The following is a 25,576-nucleotide window of genomic DNA, read 5'->3' as shown; positions in this document are numbered from 1 at the left end:
TGGAATAAATTATAGGAATGGTGCAATTGTTCTTCTCCCTTGTTTTATCTGCCTCATTTTTACCAAAAACCCTACAATAGGAAAAATTCTGACCTAATGATGACATCATTATGTCAACAGAACTTCATACACCTGTAGACTCAACAAAGGATTGAAGCCTAGAACTCATGCTGGAAAGCATGATGCAAGCTAAATGATCTCAAGAATGTATATGGTATATATATATGATAACTCAAGAAGGTATAAATATCTTTGTCACTTTAGAGTCATCAAAGTGCACAGAAGAAAAAAATCAGCTTATTTACCATACTTACATATACGACTTTATAGCAACACTAAAAAGTACCACAAGTAGTAGTGCCACACTTCACAATTTCAGCAAAACTGACAAAATTTCACATACTGCTCTTTACTCTCCATTTCAGACTTTCTGTTTTTGTACTGAGTCTCTTAGCACACAGTTATTCCATGCTCTGGCATTTAAGCAATAATAGAGGTATGGTAGCCATAATAGTTCTAAGGGCACAAGCCAGACAAGGTTTGCAGAGAGGCAGAGAGCCAAAAAAGGTTTCTGTGAGCAGAAGTTTGTTTGTTTCCCAACTCTATCAGCTGGTCTGAGAAATAAGCATTGCCTCTTCCTATAAAATCATGCCCTAGTAATGCTGCTGCAGCTAATTCCATACTACTGAGAAATATCAAAAAGAAGCTTTTAAAGAGTGAATTCCTCCAACTAGCTATTGTATTTAGCAGCCTGTCTGGCCTGTTAAAAAGGCACATTGCATCTTGGTGCAATACATGAGTAATACTTCAGGAAAACAAGACAGGAGGAATTTCGGCCTACGTATTTCAAGCAGCTCTGCATACAGTTAACTTCACCAGCGTGTGCACCTCTATTATTCGTATTAGCAATGCCATTATTAGGCAGAGCACTCTGCCAGTTTCAGTAGGGCCACACACTCATGCAAAGTTAAGCATCGGCATAAGCACTTGCAGGATCAGGGTCTTAGAACATGTCCTTGGAAAGCATTACTCATCCTCAATGTCTGTTGACTTCAATTACCACAGTGACTCGCAGGCTAAAAGAAGTTGATTCCACACGATCGAGAACGCTTTCAAGTACTTATTTTATTAAAATATTTGGTTACTCATACGCTGCATAAATTATTAAAGCCATTGAAACAGACATTATTATTCAGATCCGTCTTTTACAAGAAATAGAAAGTACAATTTAAGGCAACTGTAAGCAAGTTCAGAAAGATAAGAACTGTTTAATGCAAAATTATATATATGTGCACTAAATCTCTCAAAAATGGAAGTATAAACTCCACAGCTTCTCCAAGGCAGCATGTGCAGCACCAGATGCTGAGCTGTGCAGCTGGCACTGCTGTCACGAGAAAGCCTCACACCATCTTTTTCATTTTTCCTAAGGTCCTCTCCACCACCAGCTTACACTTTCCAAATATAATATAGTGTCAGCAATGCGATCCCATCCCTTACACAAGGTTTGTTAGCCATCCAGGGGGGAAGAAATGCCCCCATCAGCGGGGCATCCAGGCCCCAGCCGAGATTAACAAATAAAGAAGTCTGATAAACTGAAATAGAACGGCCTGCACTCCGACACCCGCTTCTAAGGTTCCAAAGCTCCGCCAAAAATATATCTAAGCACAAAGTTACCTGTTACATAAACCCAAATTATGGAAAATAGCAGCAGAAACACACAGCTAAAAGCCAGAGCCGATGGCCTTGTTTCATCTCATCGAAAAGATTCCTCTGCCTGTCACGTGTGTGGCTGAAGTGTAACCATCCCTGCACTCTCTCTCTCGAGATGAAATCACCAAAATAATAACAATGCTAATAACAACGAGCAGCGAGCAGAGCGGATGGCCCAGCTGCAGGATCATGGTGTCAGCGCTGAGCCTCACCAGCATTTCTCCACTGTAAATTTAGAAACAGTTTCCCTCACCTGCGTTATAAATTATTAAAGCCTCATTCTAATTCCACAAGGCAGCATCCAGCCTGACAACCCCGTGGTAAACACCGATCCCTTTTTTTTTTTTTTTTTTTTTCATCCTTTCGATGATGAACGCGCTGTAAGGGCGAAACACGCGATTCCAGCAGGGTGGGGGGAGGAAAAAAAAAAAAAAAAAAAAAAAAAACCAACAACCTGAGATTATTTAATGCGTGTAGGAAAGCTGTGGAGCTTAAGCGCCGTTTCTCCCAAGGAGGGGCCGTATTCTCGCAGGATGGAGTGCCGGGAGGAAGGAGAAGCCACGCACCCCAGATCGGGGGGGGTGCGAGGCGAGGGGACGTGAAAATAGCGACGGAACGCACCGGGAGGCCCGGGCCGCCACGCCGCCATCCGCTGCCTCCAGCCCGCTGCCATCGGCTGTCATTTCCCGGCGGGAGCCCCGCAGCTGGAACACGTCCTCCCGCAGCCCCCTCACCGCCACCCTCCTCTTCCCCTGGGCCTCCTCCTCCCCGCGCCGCGATGGAGTTACCTTGACCCTCCCGGTTGAGAAGCCGGAGACGGGGGGGAGGCGGCGGCGGCGGCCTGAGCCGGGCTCGGCGGAGCGCGGCCGATGCCTGGAGTGCAGTACGCGCCGGGCTCGGTCCCCGCCGCGGCGGCGCAGCAGCCTGTAGGCCTCGGCGGCGTCGGCGGCCTCCCCGGCGCAGGGCGGCGTTGGCGGCGGCTTCAGGAGCGGGCGGCTGCTCGGGCTGCGCTCAGTCCCATGCACTCGGCGCGGCCCCCTGCCTGCGACGCCCGCTGCCTCACTCACATTCCCGGCGGAGCCCTGCGGAGGGGCCCCGAGGAGGCGGCGGAGGGGAAGGGGGGGCAAAAGGGGGGGAGAAACGCGGGGGGAGCCGAGCCGAGGCGAGGGGGAGCGGCGGGCGCGGTGCGGGCGGCCCCGCAAAGGGAGGGCAGGCCTCTTCCGCCGGCGGCTGCCTCAGGTGAGCGACGGGGTCCCGGCAGGCGTCGGGGTCGCGCTCCGGCTCGCTCCTATTGTCGCTCTCAGCGGGCTCCGGCCATGGCACTCGCTCGCACACACGCACGCACACACGCTCCCTCCCTCGCTCACAACCGAGCGTGCTGCCACCGCCCCCCGCCCTCCGTTCCCGCCCACCCGAGCGCCGCCGCCGGGACGCGCCGCCTCATTGGCGCCCGCCGCTGCCGCCGGGACAGCCGGGAAAGGAAGGGGAGCGCTGCCGGAGGAGGAGAGGGCGGCGGCAGCAGCTCGCGGCGCTGTGGCCGGCGGCACTTCTCGCCCATCCGCGGGCCGGGCGGGAGCGAGGCACATCGGCTGAGGTAAAAACCTTGAAATCTGTGAGGGAAACCCCCGTATTCCCGAGGTTAAAGCTAATATTCCCGAGGTAAAGCCCTCTAATCCTGAGGTAAAACGCCGCACTGGGCCCTGTGCGGGGCTCGGTGACCCTTCTCGGGGCTGCGGGCGGGACGGCCCCACCGCGGTGTCCAGAGAGACGCTCGGAAGGACGCTCCCAGGGGCGCTCCCTCAGCGCCTGCCGTGCTCTGAGCGCTCCACATCCCGCCCTCAGGGCTCTCCAGCCACCCCTGCTCCCTCTTTGTCACCTTTCCTAAAGTGTATTTATAGATGTGGCAGCCAGCAGGATGGCTGGGTGCAGGTAGCATCAAGAACTGTCAGAGTGTTGTTTAAATTCGTTTACTTGGGAAGCCTGATTTCTATCAGAACTCAAGCAGTGGTGTTCATGTGGCTGCTGTGTTTAAAAATGCTGTTCTCTGTGGTGTTTGTATTTCTGGTAGGAAAAGAAAAAGGAATCTAGAGGCTGCGTTGCTGGGTTGTTGTAGCCAAAGGCTTCTGATGCACATGAAGGGCAGTTTGAGGCAGTTACATCCCTTGTTTGTTCAGGTACTGAGTGCCCAAACCTTGAAAATGACCAATCCTGCAAAGGATTCCCACTTCTTGCCCACTGTCCAGAGAGGTGGGCAGCAGTGTTGGTGTAACAGAGGAGTTAGGACTCAGGTGGATGAAACTGAGAGTGATTGGAGCTGTTGGAAGAGCACTTTCAGACTCGCTGACTTTCAGCCTGGTGAGTTCTCTGTTCCAGCCCTCACTGCAGCCCCAAGGAGAAGCAGGAACTCAATAAATAAAAGCTTTCTGTTATGGAGGTATAGCTGTAATAAACGCAGTTCTGCTTCGCATCTCTCAGTGTGCCTCTTCCATGTCTCCCCTAATTTTTGCTATCTACAGACTAAACGATTTAACTTCTTCTTTCCTCATGAGCCCTAGTTTCAGTCCTCTGAGCATGCATATTTCCCCCCATTTTCTCTTAGAACCATCCACAGTTTCTGAACCACAGCACCCAAGACTGGACACATTGCTACAGTCAAGTCCACCAGCATCTGCTATGTCATGCCCATCACACACTGTATTCCAGTTTACACACACCAATGCAAAGACTTTTCAGACAGTGATCTATTCACAGTATTGCTGACCTGTTTTACCCCATCATCCATTTCTCCTGACCTACCAGTTATTTCTCCTTCAAGTAGACAGTAATGCTACTCAAGAATGATTTATTGCAACTGGCCTAATCCTTTCCCTTCTCTTTTATTGCTGGATAGATGGACAATCAAGCAGTCAAGACATCTTTTAAAACAAAATTCCACAGAATTAGAAAATAGGAAAACCTGTCATTTTTGTAAGTCAACTGCATTCCTGGGTTAGAACTGTGTTATGGTTACCAGAATTATTTATACACAATTAAAACTTTAAGTTCACTTACAGCAACTTAGCTAACATAATCTAAATGCAAAACGTACTCTGTAACAAATAATTTAAGTCAGTTTGTTGTCTACATCAGTGTTAGATAAATTTTTGCAAAAATGGTAACTTCCCATTGCTCTGATAAATGAGGAACCAAACCTGCAGATGCACATAGTTTGCTTTCTTACTTGTACTTAATTCTGTTACTTTTGTTTATCAGCCTAATTCTGAAGTACTCTGATTTATTCACTGCCCCCTGCACTTGTTTCCTTCTGGACTAAACAGTGCATTGGGCAGCTCATAAGGTTACTGATGTCAAACTGTAAAAGGGAAATTCTGCAGAGAGTGATGGCTGGACAGGCTTCTTAGATGAAGTTGAGCATGTCATTTTAAATGGTTGTGCTTAAGTCTTCCCATTACTAAATTAAATCCGTCAATGTTAAAAATCTAAAACTGGAGTGCCTGATATGGTTATTTATTGAAGTCTCTGCTGTAGAAGGGATAAAACTGAAGGCCACTATCCCAGTTTGCTGTCCTGCCTGCAGGTTTTTACTTTTCATTCTGTCATTGTGAAATAGCTGTAGAATCAGTTCTTCACTATAACTGCACAATGGGGTAAAGAATGCATTTGGATAGTTTGGTTTCTCTGAAAACTGCTTCATCTGTTCATCCATTCTGACTGCGTAAAGCACCTTAATCGTGTGTTTTATATCAAGTGATACTTGTATGGTAATAATTAAAGGAAAATGCAAGGTTTTTGGTGAACAAGAAGGATCTTTCCTCTTCTTTAACACATGGCCAGCAGAGTTTACAGAGTTGCTTTCCCATCTTCTTCCAGGTTGTCATCTTTTTTCTGTTTCGGTCTGGAAGATTTCCATCTGTGAAGAAATTTAGGATCACAGCATAAGATACAAATATAAAACTGCTAATATTTAGGAGGAGCTGTTACTTGGCTTTCTCCTATTTTCTTTTTGGTATAGGTTTTGTATAGCTTCAAAATGATCGCACAAACCCCGGGCAGTGATGGAGGAAAATAAATTTTAACAACTTAAAATATTTCACACATATGGATATTTTGTATATATTGTATGTGTATAAATATATAAAATATATAAAACATCAATTTGCAGGAGTAAAAATTAAATGTCATCGGATAAGTTTCACATGGAATGAAGTTGTACATGCAAGTGTGTGGGTCTGAAAATAATCATGCATGCAAAATCTGCACCCCTTTCTGAAGATCTACAAGAAATAAAGTTTTTAATCACTGTATTTCTCTTGCTGTCAAAGGCACAAGATAAGCTCATTCTTTAAAAACTGCCTTACAGTTTTTAAAACCACGTAGGAAGGAATTTCCATGGCCACCTCTTCACCAGTCCTTTTTGGCACCCAAGCAGTCAGAACAGCCCTCCGAAACAGACATTTTGCACCAGTGACTCAGATTTGTTCCGCTTCACATTTTTTGTGACTGAAGTTCCACTATAGACCATCTGTTACGGCCACTCGGGCAGGAATACAAGCTCACATCCACGTTGGTGTTCTGTCTGCTCTTTACATAGAAACTTATCAAACAGGACTGCTAAACAGATAACAGTGCGGAAGACCTGCTCTACTGAGCAATAAACACAAATGGATTTAACTGGAGCTTGTAAATGTTTCAGGAAACACACCCAGCATGTATTTGTCTACAGTAAGGGTCATATAATAGTCCATAAAGATCTCCTGTAAGTCAAAAGGAGCATTATCAGTGGGCCTATGGGATTAGTTCAGATATTCCCAGTACCAATCCTAGTAAGCAAGAAAAGATGTGATCTCCCCAGAGAACTAATTATTCAGGCCAGCAGGAAGAAAGACCAGAAAGAGAAAATGTTACGGAGGAAGCAGCAGTGCTGTTTGAAGAGGCAAATCAGTGTGTGAACAAGGCTTTTCTGATGCATCTTTTAACAAAAGTGAACAAGGTGGAATCCTGCATCAAAGTAACTGTCCTGCTCCATCAATTTGATTGAAATAGTCCGATCTGACAGTTTTTTGCTTTTGAATCAAATTTGTCTGGATCAAAAAGAAAATTATTTCAGCTGTTTATGCTGCAGTTGATTTCTGCTTCTTATGCTTCATATTTTGGGGGGAAATGGTACGACCAATTTTTGGGCAATGTTTATAATCAGGGTCATATCTCAGTAATAAGAATATACCCTCAGGAACTGGAATCCTGATATGCAGATTTGGAATAAGGATTTTAGGGTCACAGACACAACTACCCAAATGAGAACTAAGTCTTCTTCTCTGTTTATAGACACTGCGTCACTTGAAGTCTGTTTCTGTAGTCAACATGGTAAGATAAGTGGGATCTCACTCGCCTCTGCAGCTGGCTAGCTGCCTCCTCCTAGCATAACAAGCCTAGCTGCTTTCACTTAGTTCCCAATTACCTTTTTTGTTCTTTTTTTTTGGTGTTGTTGAATCCTTCCCCTCCCCCAGCTTCTTTACTTGCCTTCTAGCCCCAGGCACTCCTTTAGGCTTAGTTTTCCGAGCTTTTTGTTAACTTCCCTTCTCTGCCAGTTTCACTCTGCTTGCTTCTGGCAGAGCAGTGTCTTCCTCGCTGATGTCTCCAGCTGTCACTCCCTAACCTCTGGAGGTTTGAGGTTCCAGAAATCCCTGCGTTCTGAGGGCACTGCCTGTGGGGCTGCCTCTGGGGGCTGAAAGCACACGTGGAAATAGGGCACAGCCCATGTGCTTCGTTGTCCCCTGTACTGCTGGAGTGTGCCTGAATCACAATTTGAACAGCTCTTCTTCCATTTCTAATTCTGTTTCTTTGCTTTTTGATCAAGCCTTCTCATTTCAGTTGTTTCCTAGTTTAAAGCCATCCATCCATCCATTAAGATGAGCACCCTCTGGTCTGGACCAGCTTCCTACATCACCACGCTCCAAGAGAAACAAAATGGATACACAGAAATATGTGGTTAAGGTGTGCAACAGTATTTCGAGTGTGTGAACTGCTTTCATAGTGCTTCCCAAGTCTCCAGCAAGATTCCTACCAGTTTCACTCTCAAGCTGGGTGCTTCTCCATGGTTCTAAAAACAGTTGATAATACATTTGAGATTTTCAGAAAGTACAGAGGCACTGAAGACTGACTAGGCCAAGACAGAATAATTGTTATAAAAGAGAGCAAGAAATTATTCCTGTTCTATCTTTCTCAACTCTGCCTTCTTTGTGCTGTAGCACAGCTTTAACCTATTAGATACTTCTAAAGTTTTTAAATAATTGCAAATCAATCATATATTGGCAAGAAATGGAAGGGACCTTAGAGATCATCTCTCTCTAAACTTGAAAAAAAAAAAAAAAAAGATGTTCATTTATATTCTGTAGCTCAACTCAGCATTTTAGGGAATGTTTAACATCAGAGGGGGATCTTACGCCACTTAAACACATCTAAAATATAAGTTCTAATGGGTTCCAAAGCTTGCAATACAAAGCTAGAGAGAGGAAAGAACTGCATAGGTGCCAAGGGCTTCTCCACAGAGCTTTTGAACTCTTGCAGATGTTAGGAGCAAAGATACTTCGACAGAAATGGCTAAGTGCTAGTTACAGATATAAAGACAAATCCTCCTGGGAGTCTGCTCCATCAGCAGGACTGCCCTCATGCTGAGCAGAACAAAGTAAAGAGGTTGGGAAGGAGCTGTGTGTTTCCCAGTCTTAAATTCTGAGAAAAATAATAGACAAAGGCATGGCAGGAGGAAGAATACAAATAAACTGCAGCAGAGGCAGAGGATAAACTTAGTTCACTGAGCAATGGATGTGGTAAAAACAGCTTAAGAGACTGCAGTTAGTATAGGCCATAAAGATCTGGAGCAACCCGGAACAACATTTTAGGCTGGAGATTACAGTGAAGGAAGGTAAGTTCTTTACTGTGAGAGTGGTGAGGTGCTGGAACAGCTGCCCAGAGAGGTTGTGGATGCCCTGACCCTGGAGGTGTTCAAGGCCAGGTTGGATGGGGCCCTGAGCAGCCTGGGCTGATATTAAATGGGGAGGTTGGTGGCCCTGCATGTGGCAGGGGGGTTGGAGATTCATGATCCTTGAGGTCCCTTCCAACCCTGGCCATTCTGTGATTCTGTGAAAGGGTCTTACTTCAAAAAGGGCCTTTGGCCTGAAGAAGAGAACAGGCAGGTAAGCAAAATCCTTTTTTTCCATACAAGAAAGAATTATTCTTCATCTGTTTCCTGCCCTAGAAGTAGTCCCCCTCTGCATCCACTGTAAGTAAGGGAGAGCCATAAGCACTACAGTACAGACACAAACCAGTCAGTGTTGATGTCCACTCCCTGGCTGGGAGATACTGCAGTAGAAGCATTACCTGGAGAGGAATCTATGAATACTGAAATAGGAAGGATGGAAAAGAAAGTTTTAAGAACATTTTCTACAGTCCAAATCCACTGTCAAGGTTAAGCAAATAGGGCAATTTTACCACTGAGAAAATTATGTGAATAGGGAGAGATCTGCACCGGAATTACAGATGCCATATAAATGACAAGAAAGAAAGGAATTGTCTTCAGGTGGGAATGGGAACAAGACCTGAAATCATAAAGCAGTGAATCCTAGAAAAACGCAGGAATTGATCAGATTTAAATAGAAAATAGCAAATAGCAGCTTAATATCCTGACTAAGCAGACAGTACAAAAATAGATAATCAGAACAAGAACAAAAATGGTGTTGCAGCAACTGCTGGAAGTTTAAAGACTTAGTTGAAAAATGAGAATTTCTCACTTTAAATGAACACATTGATATAACTCATTTCTTTGAAAACACTGAAAAGGATTTGTATTCAAGCCTCTGCTGTATGTGATGACAAAAAGAGGCTGGAGTGTTAAGGCTGGGAAAAAAAATGGGGAACATCATTGTACAATCCATCATACATCCTTATTCTCAACTGTGTGTAATGTGGGAGAGATTGTATTCAGCAAAAAGAATACGGAGAAGGCAAAGAAAAGAAATGGCCTGCTGCAATTGCCATACAAGGAGGGGATTAATATACTGGGAATCTTGAACTTGTAAGAAGAAATGCTGGTATAATTCGGCAGAGGTCTGTCAGTATCGTTGATGGAGAATGAGTGATTTATTTTTCAGAACAGTTTTGTATTATTTGATCTCAAATTATCTGGCAAGGTGAAATACTACAAACTTCCATATCCTGTTACAGAGGCAAAAGGTATAAGCAAGTTCAAAAATTAAAATGTGCTGAAGGACACCAAGGAGATTAGATTGTCCTTGTGCATGGACAGGACAGCATAATTGCAACATACATTACATATACAACACAGTAATGAGTTTGCAGGCTTATTTGCCACTAGATAAAAATGCAGCACTATTAGCTTTACAGATCTCTGATGTAGAGAAGTCCAGACACCAGATGCAGAATAAGGTAACTCAGTAAATACAGAGGAATTTGAACCAATGTAAAATCTGTGACGTGTTAGGATAAGATTTGGCATTTTAAATTATTAAGTGGCTACATCGATATGTTTCAATTCATTCAACCCCTTTCTTACAGTTTTCAACATTCTTCAGTGTCGGGGTTTCCAAAAGGATTTATAGCAAGAAGGTATCACCAAGACTTGAATGAGAGTAGATCAAAAATAGCATTGAGGTTTACTTTAAGAGAATGCAAGGAGGAATTAAAAACATCATTTGCAAAGGCACCACAAAACACCTCTGGAAAATTCATTTTCAGCTATATTTAGTACATTTGAAGAAATGGTGGCTCCCACTTGAGCTATATCAGCTCCAATACAGATAAACAATAGTCAGATTACATAGACTTGCCTTGAATAACTAAATATTTAATGCAGTTGTGCACTTCTGAGTCATGTTTGGTTTTAGTATGCATCTTTTCAGGTGAGTTCCTGCCTCTAAGCAGTCTTACCTCATAACTGCAATTTCTGTAGGTGGACATCTGTACTTCATTTATTTAAGTCCATTCAATATCAAAAGTATGTCGAGACAATGAAACTAACGCTGAGAGCTTTTAGTACACAAATAGCTCTTCAGTACAAAGAGCCCTTCAGTACACTCTTCCCTGCACTTTTTTTTCTACAATAATTCCAGTTCTCACTTTGTTTAGCTCTGATAGCTCCGTAAGCCTGGTTCTTGAAAATTTATCCTCATCTCATAGCACGACTGTTAGACAGACGCTGCAAGGACAGCAATGTCTGTCCCACTGAAGTTCTACAGTGTGTTTTGTTTTCCTTATACTGATTCGTACCTGGATCAAATTCATATTATCATCTTCAGTTCCTTTTGTGAAAACTCACTGCAACTTCATTCAAGACCTCAAACACTGTCTACATAAGCCAGATCCTGGAAAATACAGAAGAAAAAAAAAAACTTTACTCCATCTTGTATATAAAACATCTATTGCTGATACATGTGTAATTTTATTTGATTTGCAATACTTCACTTTTTTCTTTCTTGCCAAAACCAACAGTAGCTGTTGCTAATGCTGTTTGCCAGCATCTCCATCTGCATCTTTGGTTCCTTGTTGCCTTCTTGCTGTTAGCATTTAATCATAATCACAGAACGGCCTGGGTTGAAAAGGACCACAATGCTCATCCAGTTCCAACCCCTGCTATATGCAGGTCACCAACCAGCAGACCAGGCTGCCCAGAGCCACATCCAGCCTGGCCTTGAATGCCTGCAGGGATGGGGCATCCACAGCCTCCTTGGGCAACCTGTGCCAGTGCCTCACCACCCTCTGGGTGAAAAACTTCCTCCCTTTACAGAAGTCTGATTGCATCTCTGAATTCTCGTGGGAATTTTTCCCTTTTGGTGGTTAAAATTTATAGTAGCATGAAGTTATTTGTACTGTGAATCACATCTTCCTGTAGCTCAAGGCCTTGGCCTGGTCCCCTCTCAGATGTCCTACACGGTGCTCTGTCAGTGCTACGGAACACCTCTCTCTCATCTACCAGGTCCCAGGCTCACACTGCATGTGCCAACATTTCAGTACTGTTAGTAACACCAGGTTCCATTTCAGGGTGTTCAACTAAATGAACCTCAAAATTTTACCATGTAGAAACTGGACCCTTCCTTATCTTACCTTCCCTTAATCCTTTCTTTTGGAGTGATTTCCATAAAGCACCCAGGAAAACAGTCAATTTTGTCTCCAAGTCAGCACTGCATTTGTTTCAAGTTTTTGTCTGAGCTGTTTTCTGTGACTGTTTACTTAAGTGATTGTGTATTTAGATGCACGCAGGTATATTTTTAAGGCTTTCAGTCCAATTTACACAAATGCTACATTTAATGCATTTTTCTCTGGAGCTTCATGTCCCAGTTGTCCTATTAGTATTGTGACACGTCTGCTCATATGAGGCACATCCACTGCACATCTCAATAAAAGTAAACATCCTGTGTTTCTCAGCCTTCTCTAAAGCCCAACAGATGGCTGCTACTTTTACAAACTGTGCTGAATAGAATGGCTCACGTTTCCCTTGCAGAGTCTTATTTCTGGAATCCAAACCCAGTATAATTCTTGCAGTTTGGAACACGGATCTAGGCACAGATCTGTGGAGCCCACATCAGTCCCACATGCTGACTCTTTGCAGCTCAGATCCGCTTGCTTTTCAGAATGGATGTACAGGGGAACATACTTGGTATTTCTGAACCACCCAAAGCTGCAGGATGACTATAATGGCTTCCACATGTATGTCCTTGATCATCAAACCTAAAGGTCCTTTGTGCTATACATCTGTCAGAACCTTTAATGTTCTCTTTTTTTTTTTTTTTTCCCAGAGAAAAGTGTTTTTTGGAGATATAGGATATTCTTAGAATGACTGGATTTCACCTTAATGCTCGGAGCCAGTCCCTGTTCAGGATACTGTCAGAATCTGTGGGAAATATTGTACGTTTTCACTCCCTTACCTAACGCTCAGCAGACAGATGCCACAGGCGTATGGCTTAGCCTGATTTTGCAGCAGCAGTGCTACACTGATGTTATCTGCTCTTACCCCCATCCAGGAACCAAGGGTGCTCTGGTGCCTGGGTGAATTAGCAGCAATGCCAGCTTGAGACTTTACTCTGCATGCACGAAGGTGATGAGTTCAGGAGCTCATTCCTGTCTCATTTTTTTCCTCAAAAAATCATCTCTGGAGCTACTTCAGCTGCAGATCAAGGCAAGCAGTTGCTGTATAAGTTTTACAGCAGTCACAGGGCAGTTCAGGAATGGTCTTCATCTTCGCCTGCTGAAAATTTTTCTCCACTGAATGGCAGGCTTGCAGTCAGCTACTTGTTCCCAATATCCAGTGACTGAATTAAGGATCTAATGAAAAAAAAAAAAAAAGCTTCAGGAAGACCTTACAAACTAATTAATTTTTTGCATGGAAGATTTTCAGTGAGCTACACAGCTGTTATGTAGTGTCCAGAGGCCCTAAAATTATACCATTTGTTTAGGCATGTTTATGTCAGGCTTAACTCTGGAGAATTCAGGAAGTCCTTATACTTCTCCTCCAAATATACTGTCTACCAAAATAGTTGAGTGCAAGCTAACATACTAGCTACCCTTGTAGACTTACATCACCAAGACCCTGTCTGATTCATGGCATTTGCAGGATATTTTTTCATCATACCAACACAGAAACAGAACAGGAGACTGGCCACAACCCAAAACCCATCAAGTCTTCTTTATTTCCTAAATCAGTTATTTGCACTTCCAATTTCCTTTACCATTCATGTGGTAATTTTTTTTTGGTGGGTTTCTTTTTAAACAGACTATTTTCATTGTGTTTTAAATGTTTTGGGGTTTTTTTGTGTGTGTACCATATTATTTGCATTGTATCACTTCAAGCTTAGCCAGCTTGACCTTCAGCTCAACATCGGATCACTTCTGAGTGACCCTGGAGAACTGAGAAACCAGAGATTTGAAAGGTTTCTCACCAGAGGTCTGGTCATGGCGATGGCATTCTGCTTTAACTCCCAGTAATGGTAACATCCTCTTGGAGCAGTTTTTCTGTTGATCACAAGATCTAACTGGTTTAAGCTGAGACAGTCTTCAGCCAGTCTTGCAATGCTTCCTTAAAGAGAGGTTCCCTGGGTGGTTATATCCATATTCACATTAATAGGGCTAAGTGTCATTGACTGGTGTACACAGCCAAAGAGTTTCTAGAGAGGATCTGTTGGCTTTTTGTTTTGCTTTCTTTTACAAAAAGTTCTGCTCAGAAAAATCAATATAACCGAAAAAAGCAACCTATCAACATTTTCCAGTACATATAGCAGAGATTCCGTTTGCTTTACCTAACACACATGAAGAATGTGTACTAAGATCAGGTGAACTACTTGCATTCATTGAACTCTGCCTGGAATTTCATATATTTTGTTAACTGCAATATTCCAGTACTTGAAGGGAGCATATGCACAGGAGGGGGAACAGTTGTTTACGAGGGTGGACAGTGATAGGACAAGGGGGAATGGTCTTAAACTGAGGCAGGGGAGGTTTAGGTTGGATATGAGGAAGTTTTTCACACAGAGGGTTGTGAGACACTGGCACAGGTTGCCCAAGGAGGCTGTGGATGCCCCATCCCTGCAGGCATTCAAGGCCAGGCTGGATGCGGTGCTGGGCAGCTGGTTGGTGACCTGCACACAGCAGGGGTTGGGACTAGATGGTCATTGTGGTCCTTTGCAACCCGGGCCATTCTATGATTCTGTGATTCTATGATTCCAGTTCTTTTAGATTAAAAATCTAAAAGAAATATTTTAGGACTGCTGGTACTGATCTTCATGCAGGTGCTTTTTAATAAACTAAGAACCACAAAGTTTTATCTACTTTTTTTCTGTCAGTCTTCACTTTTTTTTTTAATAAAACAGTCATATTTCAATTTCGTTGAGTTTTTCCAATCATCCCTGAACCATCTTGTCTGCAATATAAAGACACATCCTTGTGTTTGTAGACGTCCCTTGCCACCTGGGCATCTGGACAACAGAACAATCATAAGGACTATAAAGGTTGATCAACTCTTCTGCTTTTTCAAAAAATTATGGTTTGTGCACAAGTGTGCTCAGGTGAATATATCATGAATGTTATCAGTGGTCACATGAGGCATCAAAATCTATTGCTCCTTACACAGAAACTTGTATTCAATTGTGACCCAAGCCAATAGATATGATTTCTACAGATATTTGTTACATTGAGGAGGAAAGGCCATATAGTGCAGCCTTACAAATTTTAAGTGGGAGAGAAACTTTGTATGAATGTGCTCATCGTAGCCAGAGCTTCAAACACATGCTGTGAGAAACCCATAATAAACACACACAACCTCTCAGCCTTTTACTCCTTGTTCATACACAGATCCTACAACCTATCTATCACCTACATCTGGCTCTTTTCTTTCCCCACTTAATTTCTAAGTGCTGTGCATGCTTTACACTATGCTGAAATCTGTTCCAGCCGGTCAGGCTACGCTGCTGCTACAAAGGATGAAAGCAAGGTCAAGCTAATCAAGCCCAAGAGGATAGCAACCCATGTGGCTATTAAAGAAGGTTACAGTAGGCTCAGAGTTGTCAGGAGAGACATACAAACAGCTCCTTACGAGTGTAAATAAGGCAGATTTAAATGTGTTTAATCGTGCGTGCCTGTCTCAAAATCTGGCTCATCGTTCTTCTTTCTATTTCTCACTCAGGGTCACCAGTGCCTGAAAACACTGATATGCCAAGGAAGCCAATTCCCTGTGGGAGCATGACTGTGCTCCACACACAGAAATTTCCCCTTCTGTCACTTGGCATAGTTCAGTATGTGACTTGCTAATTCAAAATACAAACAGAGAGGAACTAGGGCCAATAGTTGAAGAGCTGCAAGCAGAATTCTCAGCCCTTCCCAGTAAGTGAATGATACCTCCCCTCTGGAACTATCACCCATTTCTCTGTTGTTTTTTTTTTTAGCTTAACCGGTATTATACCCTTGGAACTTAGGAGGAAATGGGAAAAATGCCATACTCAAACACACGTTTCAGGCTGAAAAAGCAAACCGCTCAATGTCTGCAGTGCATGATCCATAATTTAGCGGGCGAGTTTCTCTCATCCTCTAGTTCTTTTGTTCCCATGAATTGCTTATTTCCTTTCTTTCTCTGTATCATTTTCTCTGGTAACTTTGTTGTTCTTTAACACCTTTTAATTATAGTATGAAATACATAAGCATGTATTTAAATACATCTCAGTTCCTGCTGCTCTCATCCTGGTTATAAACGCAATTTAAAAACCTTACTCATATTTATGCACCATTCATCAAGCTTCTGAGAAGGAAAAAACTTTCCTGTATGCCTTCCTTTACAAGTTTTCCTTCATTTCCAAGCATCAGGGTGCACGAGGCCTGCTGCAGCTTTGCAGGCTTTGCCTGAAAATGCCTAAGAAAATGAAACATCCATGTTAAACATATGGAAAATACAGTGAGAGTACAGCCAGACATTTTCTGAAAGCCAAACTTAGGACACTGCCTTTCCTTTGGTTCTTTATCTAACCCTGTGAGTGCTGACTCTCTCCCAGGATGGCAGTGAACTTCAGCAGGAGGCAGTAACGATGTCTTAACAGTAACTGCCATAGTAATGGTGTGTCTTCTTTCCCCTCTTGCAGCAGGATGGAGCACCTGGTTCTGCTCTGGAAGGTGAAACCAAGAGGCTTCTTGCTTAGGGACAACACTGTTGTACATGTGGGGATTCTTTACTGGGAATCTTATGGCATCTTTGCTTGGCATATCCTCAGGAATTGTTTTGATAATTGCTCCACTCTTTTTACACAAGGTGCTCATTTGGTGCTTGCCAAACCCTTCCAATGTCCATCTACAATTCATAACACTTTCTTGACACTCTATTTATCAGGGAACCAAGTGAGCAGGGAACTAGCTGCAAAAGCTGCTTGCTCCCTGGGCTCCCTCCTTTGTTCAGAGGAGCTCGTCTGAACTTTTATTACAAAAAATACTCAAGAATTAAGATAAAGTCCTTAATCCAGTGTGACTTTCCACTCACAGAACTGCACCTGGAGCATGGACCACATCCACTCAGTTCTAAAACAATCCAGTGCTGCTCACAGCTCATGTTTCATTTCAGAGCCAAACTTGGAAAGCTCAGGCTAGCAGTTGCATGTTAAAGGAGCTGGTTTCGCCTTTTAAGTGTTTGAATTTGAAATTCAAAGTTAGTATCTCAAATTAAGGAAAGCTGATAATGTATGGCAATACAGAGGGCATGATGCCTTTAATAGAATTATTAAACTGAATTAATGACTACGTTTTTCAATAGGGAGAAAGAAAAGGGAGTAGAAAGGGGCCATGAAAGTTAGTATTCCTATCCAAAGAATTAAAAAATCAGTTCTCCTGATTGTTTATGGTTAATTAATTCTAAGAAAATTCTAAGAAAACAGAGAGAATTTATCAGTGATGCTGTAGTAAATGAGCAGCTCTCAGCAGTCTGCCATCCTGAGTCTATCAGCATATATTCAAATTTACTGCCTTATGGACAGATAGGGCTCTGATGGACCAGAGCTTGTTGCAGTCCTTCCACACTTTATGAACTTATCTTCCTGAAGCCTCCACACATTGACAGGAACCATCGAACATGCCAAATGCTATCAAGCGTACCTTTTGGTAGGTGCTAGAACTTTCCATTTGCCTGCTTCAAAATCTCAGCTCTGAAAGCTGTTCCATCACAACGAAAGAAGAACATTTTCTCTGTGCAGGTGTTGGAGCACTGACACATGCTGCCCAGAGAGGTTCTGGAGTCTCCTCCCAGACGTGGGCCTGGCCTGCCTCCTCTGGGTCTCTGCTGGAGCAGGGGTTGGACCAGTAGGCCCCAAACTTGTCCACAGCTTAGAAGCTCAAGAATGCTCACTTCAGCAGATATTTTACTTATTTGGGCTAACAAAAGATAGAACAAAATAAAATAAATGACCCAAAGCCGTTCAAGAGTATTAGTACATAAATAGTAATCAAGCTCAGTACCATGATCAGTGGCTATTGTGAAAGCTGTTATCTGTTAATCACAGTTTAGTCATTCCAGGTTGATTTCAGAGCTTTCTGTCAGTACCCCAAACCAGCTACACTTCATCTTAGCTGAAGTTATCTTCAAATGGCTTTCTAGATTAGGTTTTGGTAATTCAGGCTACAGATTACAATACTTTAACAGCCCATTTAACAGCCATAGCAGATCCTACCTGGAAACAGACTGAGGAAATAAAAGCAGCAGTTCTTGATTCTGAACTTGCCTTCCAGTCAGAATCATTTTACCTTTTGCCTCTGGAATGGAGACAGACGAACTAATTGAGATGTCATCATGTCATCAGGAGCAGCCAAATTCAGAAACACCAGGAACACACAGGAGAACAACAGTGATTTTGCCCACATCCAGTTGGCCGGCAGTGAAGAGGAGCGATCCCATGACTGTGCAGCACAGCCCAAAACAGCATGAAGCATTTCCGTTCTCAATTCTACAAAAAGTCCTTTCTCACTTTGAGAAAGCTCCTTTAACATCCTTTCATATCCCACTGGTCCCCTCTGAAAGCGGCCGCTAGAGAAGGTTTTGTGGGCTGAAGTCAGATTTGGACTAGATTAATGCATGATGCTGAGTCTACATGCATACCAAACTGTGTTGCAAGACAACTAACACTTGGATTTATTCTAGGTAATATTTTATTTGGGATGGGGTGCAGCTCAAATGGTAGAGGAAAAAGGCCAGAAAACTGTCGTGATCATTTAGTCTGGTAAGAGATACAACTCATTTCTCAAAAAAAATGAAGTCCAGTCTTAATCCAGTGCCATCGTGCCCTGTAGGTATAGGCAAGTAGCTGGAATGGTTAATTGTGCCCCTATCCCCCTTTATAAAGTACCTTATTTCCCATTTGACTGATGTTTTGAATGGCATCTCATTTCAGCTCACAGGCATTCATCCTGTCAGACTCTGACTATTGTGATAAGAGCCTTTTATTACCAAATTTTATCTCTGTATAAAGTCATTAGCTGAAGAACAAAGCCTGCAGCACTCACAAGCTGTGGAAGGTGGGATATTCCTCTTTACATCCTTCTGTCTTCGTTCTGTGGTTTTCTCCAGCACAGAGATGCAGTACAGGGTCTGGCAGGGGATGAGTTTGTGGTGCTGGGGCTCATACTGTCCACTATCAGATTCGGAGCGCAGGTCCCAAAGCAGCACATGCCCTCAGTACAGCACAAGGCACCCCATCTTTAGAGGACCTTCACTCACATGCACTTCAGAGAGGCCGTGAGCTTCCTAGAATTTGAAATACATAGGATTCAGGCCAGCTCAGGATTTACAACTTGCATGGGTTAAGTAGTGGTATTGGCACTTACTGTATGTTTCCTTATGGAGAAAGCAACAAATGCAAGCGAACTTCAATAGAAATGAAACAACGATAAAAACAAACATTGGGGAAAACATCAGAATACAAATTTGTACTCCAAACATTTAGACAGTGCTAAATCTAGATGTGTATCAGGCTACGTTAACCAGAGACAGGAAGAAATTCAGAAACTGCCAGTCGTAGATGAAAAGTGTATCAGGTAGTTTTCCTTTACGTACCTACTTCATAAGTGTCCCCTTCACAAAGCACACTTAAAAGCAGGTTCGTGGTGCAGGGGAAGCAGTTAACAGCACCAGCACCAATTTCCCTTGCAGTGATTCTTCCAGCAGCGCAGCCGCCCTGTGCAGCACTGGTACAGCTGGTGGTGCCCCACACCCTTGCAGTTGCACCGACAGCTTTTTCTGCTCTGTATTACAAAGCCTTCAGAGGCAGCATTGGTTACACCAGAGGATTCATAGTTTTCTGAAAGGGCAACAGCTGCCCGTGCTCCACCTGAGTGCAGCTGAAGAGTTGAGGTCTGCAGCTGAGTGAACACAGCTTTTCTACCTTATATTATTTAACAATGAAAGGGAGACAGAGGCAATATGTGACTTTAGCCAAGGTACGATTTTTCAGAATAGTTTAGGGCATGTTTTATGTTCTGCAGGGGTTTTCCATGACTTGGGGAAAGCCTAAATGTGTACTGAGAAACATCTTCAACCTTCCCATAACAAAGGCCGTGAGTGACTGCAGCTACTTAAAACCTGCCTTGGTTTCTAAGGAAGACTTTAAGGGCACTGTCAGTGGCATTAGTGCATTAAATACAACAACAGTAATCTGCCAGTAACCAAACAGACCTGGCAGGAAAGCACCACGGGTTCGTCAAACTTCAGTGAAATTAAACACTTGTTCTGTCATCTCTGTTCTTTACAAATTACTGTGCAGCCTTCACACATCTCATGCTGTTATCCCAACTGTGCACAGCAGTAAGAGCCTCTGCTGTTTATAAAACACACTCAGGAACACAGCAAGCAAATCGAGTCTTCAGCAGTGGTCAGAAGGCAACAGCCTTCACGTGCCCCACCAGCTCTCACTTCAGCCACCTCTTTCGCGTCCATTCCATTGCTCAGGCTCCACAGAACAGTTTGAGTTGGAAAGGACCTTTAAAAGTCATCTAGTCCAGCTCCCACCCAGTGAAAATGAACAGGGACTTGCTGTTTGCATTCCACCCTTTGGCTCTTCAGCAACAGACCGCAAATAAAAACTCATCAGTATTGCTTTAGCTTCGCCCCCAGCAAAGAACCTTCATGTAACTTTTCCTTGGGGCCACTTGGGTCACAGCCTGGAGCCCCTGTCTCTGAAGAGGTTTCTCCCTCTTGCATTCAGCCCAACCCACTGCTTCCAAGTCAGATTTATTGCAGCCTGCTCACAGTGTGCAGCAGTCACACAGGCACTGCCCAGACACACTGAGGCCAGACCATGCAGGGACCACCTCATAGTTCCCAAACGGAGTTACCGATCTGTGCCAGAAGACTTTATGATGACTTTTGCTGTGTTATGACACAGGTAGGGGATTTCTCAGCCCGCAGCCTGCCTGGCATTATCTCTTCACTCACCTATTTCTGTTCTCGTGTGCTTTACTCCCTCTGGTGCATTGGCTGCACCTCCAGCCACAGTGCAAGGTGAGCACATAGCAACACGGCTCAGAAGTCAGTCAGTGACACTCACTGACACTGGGAAGATTTTCTTGGGGAAAGTAAAGATAAATGCCACTTTATATCACTCGTTATAAGCTGGCAATCTATTCTTAATGGTTCTCAAGAACCTCCTGCTCATGAAATGCACAATAACGAAACCATCTTGACAAAAAGAGAAGGCATATTGTATATACTAAATGCTGCATTTTTCACACACCTAAACTGCACTCGGGTTCTAAGGGCCTGAAGTTTTAATTTCGCTCCTTGAGAACAACTATGTAACATACCTTTAAAAGTGAGGGGGTTTATTTTTAGTCATACTGGAGATAATGGAAAAAACCTCAAATCCTGTCTAAAATCTGGGAAAAAATAAGCTATGAATGTCAGAACACCATTTCCTTCCAGAAGATTACCAATGGTTTATTATTCCAAGTGTATATTTAGAATATTCCACTTTCATAGCTGCTTTAATATCAACCACATTAAAACATTTCTGATAGCTGATTGACCGCCTCCATAAGCAAATCCCAAGCTCCCACACCTGTTCCATTACACCGAGTGCTCACAGCATCCTTCCCATGTGTGCACACACACGTGGAGCCTCGGCACGTTCCTCAGGCACACAGACACTGCATGAAGAACACGTGGCCCGAAACGTCAGCTAACAAAAAAGCACACCCTGCTTTTAGAGCACTCGGCAGTGTCCCCGCAGCAGCCTGGTGATTAAAAATGGAGTTTTAAAACTCTGTGTTTCCTGTTCCTTTGGTGCTGAGCAGCTCTTGTGCCACGAGTTAGAAACCAAACGTCAATAACGCTTCTCCCTGTTTTCTGCTGTAGGTCACCTACGTGAACGTACTTTATTCCCCTGTACTTTGGGCAGACCAACTGAACATTGTGGTTTGCACCCACGTTAGGTAACACTGTCATCTTTCTTCTCTGAGGTTTTGTGGAGGTCTCAGGAACACACAGAGGACAAGAAACACCTGTGTGGTGGCTCAGCTATCCAAGCAGCATGGAAAAGGCGTTAAGAACTCGGGGGAGGGGGGGGTTTATTTTGCAAACAAAAGGAAAGTTCATTTCCTCTGTTAGCTCACCAGAGCATTAGGTGCAAAAACACGCCTGGAGCTCGTGAAAGACCTTTACTTATGTCTGAATCTACCAAAATTCTTCATAGAGCCATCTGAAAAACATTTGATTTTTCCTTTACAAAATACTACAGAGCTTTTCTGAACCGTTTCATCAAGAAGGCTGTTAATAAAAAACACACAGACCAACAGAAATTGTGAGCTATAATCAAATCTTTTGTTTGGGTTTTTTGAGTTTGGGCTTTTTTTTTCCCCATATATTTGAAGAGTATTGACAGAACAGTCAAAACTGCCTTCTTATTGCAGCAGTAGTCAACTGTCCACATGCTGACTGCCATGTAAATAAATCCAGTGAATAGCAAGTGAGCTTGGTATATTGCACACACCTGCAAGAAACCACAAGCACTTACACTGTATCTCATCTGAATGCAGTCATGGGACATTCCAACAGTTTAGAAAATAAATGGGCACAAATTCATAACTGAAGCATGATGAAGGTTTGCTTTAGAATGTAGGGAACAACAGCGAGGTGAAAACAAACACAAACGTCCTGGATGTCAGCGAATGCAGAAAGGAACAGACACTCATTGCGTGTGCCACTGGGCTGGCTCCTAACAACCCAGGGCTCCTCCACTCACTGTCTGGCCATTCTGGCAACAGACCACAACACAAATGTTAAAATAATAACACTAATAAAAATAAGTATGGATTCCGGCTTATTTTAGCCTAGATGTTCTAACAAAACATCACCATTCATTCTTTGGCATGGGATGCCTGTGTGCTCCTACTGCGTTCCTTAATCGCCTCAACATTTTATACTCTCTGCAAAGGTTAGGGCAGCAAGTTTGATCTGACTATAAGAATTAATTCCAACAATCATGTAATTATCCTGTTGCTGTAATGACAAATGCCTACACAGAACAACCCGAGATCCCTGTGAGTGCTGTGTTAATTGTTTTGGATCCAGACAGATTCCTCCAACAGTATCTTAAAACAAGTTTAGCGTTGCAAATGCAGCTCTACATCTTCTTGCTGCAAATCTACAGCTACACAAACGTCTGGGAATAAACACTGCAAGGAACTTCCCACTGTTTCTCCTGATCCCTCAATTTACCGGTCCTAAGTCCAAGTTCGTTGTTACAGAGAAGCCCTGAGGCTTCCTTCCTCAAGTCCATCCCACAAATTGCTGTTAGAGAACACTGGTTGAGGTGCAGACACTTCCAGGTATCTTACCTGTTACATGTGCGTTCAGTGGGTTTGAATCTGAAGCAGCAAGCAGTGGCATGCACTGCACTCCTAGGAGTTCAACTCTACTGATAATTAACAACTCCTGTATTAAAAACATCAAGAAAAGTCAACTGTGGTTCTGCATTTGTGCTTCAGCTTTAGTCTAGTGTACTTCTCCGCATTAATCGTGCCAGATTATTACTACTTAGAATGTAACAATCCTTTGGTGATCTACTGAAATTCTGGTTGGTTTTTGTTTGTTTGTTGTAACATTTATTAAATATTTAACCTCCTCAAATGATTTAAATTAGCACACAGAACCGTCTTGAATTCCTCCTAGCATTTCTTACCACCAGTTCTGACTTCCTATGGCAAAAGGCTGTTCCAACATCACCCTTATAGGATTTTTAGCAGCATCAAATCTTTATTCCAAACATGAGAGGGTAAGATTGATATTGAACTGAAAACTTAATGCATTCCCATAAGATGACTGGTATCACCACGCTCACTTTCTCCTTTTTCCATGTCCCAGGAAACCCAGTGGTGCCTGCATGGTAGAGGCTGCAGTACTGGCTCAACCCACGGCTCTCCTCACTGGCACAAGTTAAGAAAGAAAGCCCAACCCTTGTGAGCAGACAGCTTCTGCCTCTCCTGCACGCTTCACTGCTGAATTGTTCATCCCACAGACAAACAGGAACTGGCTTTTATGCTTGAAGGGTGTTTATATTTTGCATAATTTAGTGAAGGCCCTATCCTGCTTCCATCAAGCTCAAAAGCAAAAGCAAGCTGTTACACTTGTGCCAGAGGGAGCCAAGGATCCTCACCGACAGCCCTGACCAAAGGGCACAGGGGTCTGCCTGCCTGTCTTCATCCATTCATCAGTGTAGTAAGTAGCAGCTCCTCAGCCTACACCATGCTAAGAGAGGAAAGGGACAGGATTCGCCCCACTCCAGAAACAGATATCAAAGCACTCCTACCTCTGCTCACCTGCCCTCACCATTACCAACTTTATTTACATTGGTCAAATAACTCCTGCTGCTCCCCCAAAGCAGGGGGAAATCCTGCACCCAACTGAAATAGGTTGGAGATTCATGATCCTTGAGGTCCCTTCCAACCCCGGCCATTCTGTGATTCTGTGAAATGCCCCACTTGGAATGGGATCCATCTCTGAAAGTAGGCAGAGGGAGCAGCCCCAGGCACAGAGGGCAGCATGCACGTGCTGGATTTAACCTGCAGAGAAAAGGAAAAGAAACAAAGGGGAAGATTAGGAAAGCTCTGACTGTGAGTAAATCCGTTTTCTTTCATGTGTTCACTAATATTCTCCTGCTGCTCCGAAATATGATGCTCTAGGTTTATTCTCATCTCTGAATAAAGATGGACACTTTTCTGTGCTCAGGTAATCTGTCTGGATGTTTAATTTTCATTTACTGGAAAAAAAATCTGATACTGAATTAGATAAGAATTAGAGCTTCCCTTGGGGTGAAGCAGTTAACACAATGAAGATTTGTGACTGCCTGCAACCTGCAGTTGCAATTATATGAGTACCATACAGGTCAGATACGTTTCTTAACAACACCGAGGGCAACTCAGAGACTTCCAAACTAAGCTAACAGGTGGAATACAGTCAGCCACGTCAACCTGCCTCACTTCAGGTCTGTTATTTCTTTAGTTCCATATTATATCCATTCTCTGTGGTCTATGAAAATTTCAGTTTACAAAAGCACACAGCATTAATTAGTTGTTAACATGTGGTTTCAACCCATGTTTATTTTATGGATATTAATCTGAAGTTAAGTCAACATGAAACTAAAAAGCATGCAGCATTTTCAGGGGCAACACAAGGCTGAGTCTCCTGACAGCTGAGGAAAATGCAAACAGCCGTGGGACTGGGAAAAAGTTGTGTGCAAAAACCAAGGTTGGGGAAGGCATGGCTGGAGCTGGTAATTTGTTATGGATCAGTTTATTGCAGAAACAACAGATACAGGCTGCACATTTCAAACACTGCTACCAGAACTCCCACCTCTGCTGCTTTACTTGGCAAAACACGCATAGGGTCTCTTCCAAAAGACACTTTAAAGAAAGAGGCGGCAACCAAAAGCTCCCTCACTGTGCATTTCCATAAAGCACACCCACCATTTCTTCAAGAAATGAAGTGCTGGCCAACGAGTTCATTCCACTGAGCATGCTGAGGTACAAGAAGAGTAAAGGAACTCAGCCCAATGGCCTGACCTGGTCAGAGGGCTCTGAACCTTTTGGCCCCACTCAGTCACAAAATTCAGTTCCACTGCCCCAAGCGATGACTCTGTGACCCGGGAGGACAAAAGAGCTGAAAGGGCACAAGGTGCAGATGTGTCCCAGCCACAACACTGTCTGAGCTGTCTCAAAATTGCACGAAGTCATTTAAAAAGCAACAGATGTCTTTTTTGATCTTCCGTTTATAAGGATTTGGGGTGCAATTTGAATTTAACACCATTTTTAAAAGAAGTTTAAAGTGACTTTTAAATCGAAGCTG

The 25,576-nt window shown here is 43.4% G+C and overlaps 1 protein-coding gene and 1 long non-coding RNA gene across 4 annotated transcripts in view; one reads left to right on the top strand and one right to left on the bottom strand.

Annotated features, from left to right (window-relative positions):
• Positions 1 to 2,613, bottom strand: part of PPP2R5E (protein phosphatase 2 regulatory subunit B'epsilon) — a 70,817-nt gene extending 68,204 nt beyond the window's left edge. For 2 of the 3 annotated variants that reach the window (XM_052696783.1, XM_052696785.1), the window contains exon 1: positions 2,499 to 2,610. The gene's annotated coding sequence lies outside the window, so the exon portion shown is untranslated. Of the gene's footprint in view, positions 1 to 2,498 lie in introns of all 3 variants that reach the window. The other variant, XM_052696784.1, reaches the window with a different exon arrangement.
• Positions 2,614 to 3,209: 596 nt separating this feature from the next.
• On the top strand, positions 3,210 to 24,464 carry LOC128087345 (uncharacterized). Its single transcript, XR_008209798.1, has 2 exons — positions 3,210 to 3,304; positions 3,779 to 24,464. It is a non-coding gene; the product is annotated as an uncharacterized LOC128087345 (long non-coding RNA).
• The last annotated feature ends 1,112 nt before the right edge of the window (positions 24,465 to 25,576 follow it).

The sequence above is a fragment of the Tympanuchus pallidicinctus genome, unplaced genomic scaffold, assembly GCF_026119805.1.
Source record: "Tympanuchus pallidicinctus isolate F22 unplaced genomic scaffold, pur_lepc_1.0 scaffold3, whole genome shotgun sequence".
NCBI classification, from domain to species: Eukaryota; Metazoa; Chordata; class Aves; order Galliformes; family Phasianidae; genus Tympanuchus; species Tympanuchus pallidicinctus.
Note: the sequence above shows the minus strand (reverse complement) of the source record. Positions and strands in the feature narration are given on the sequence as shown.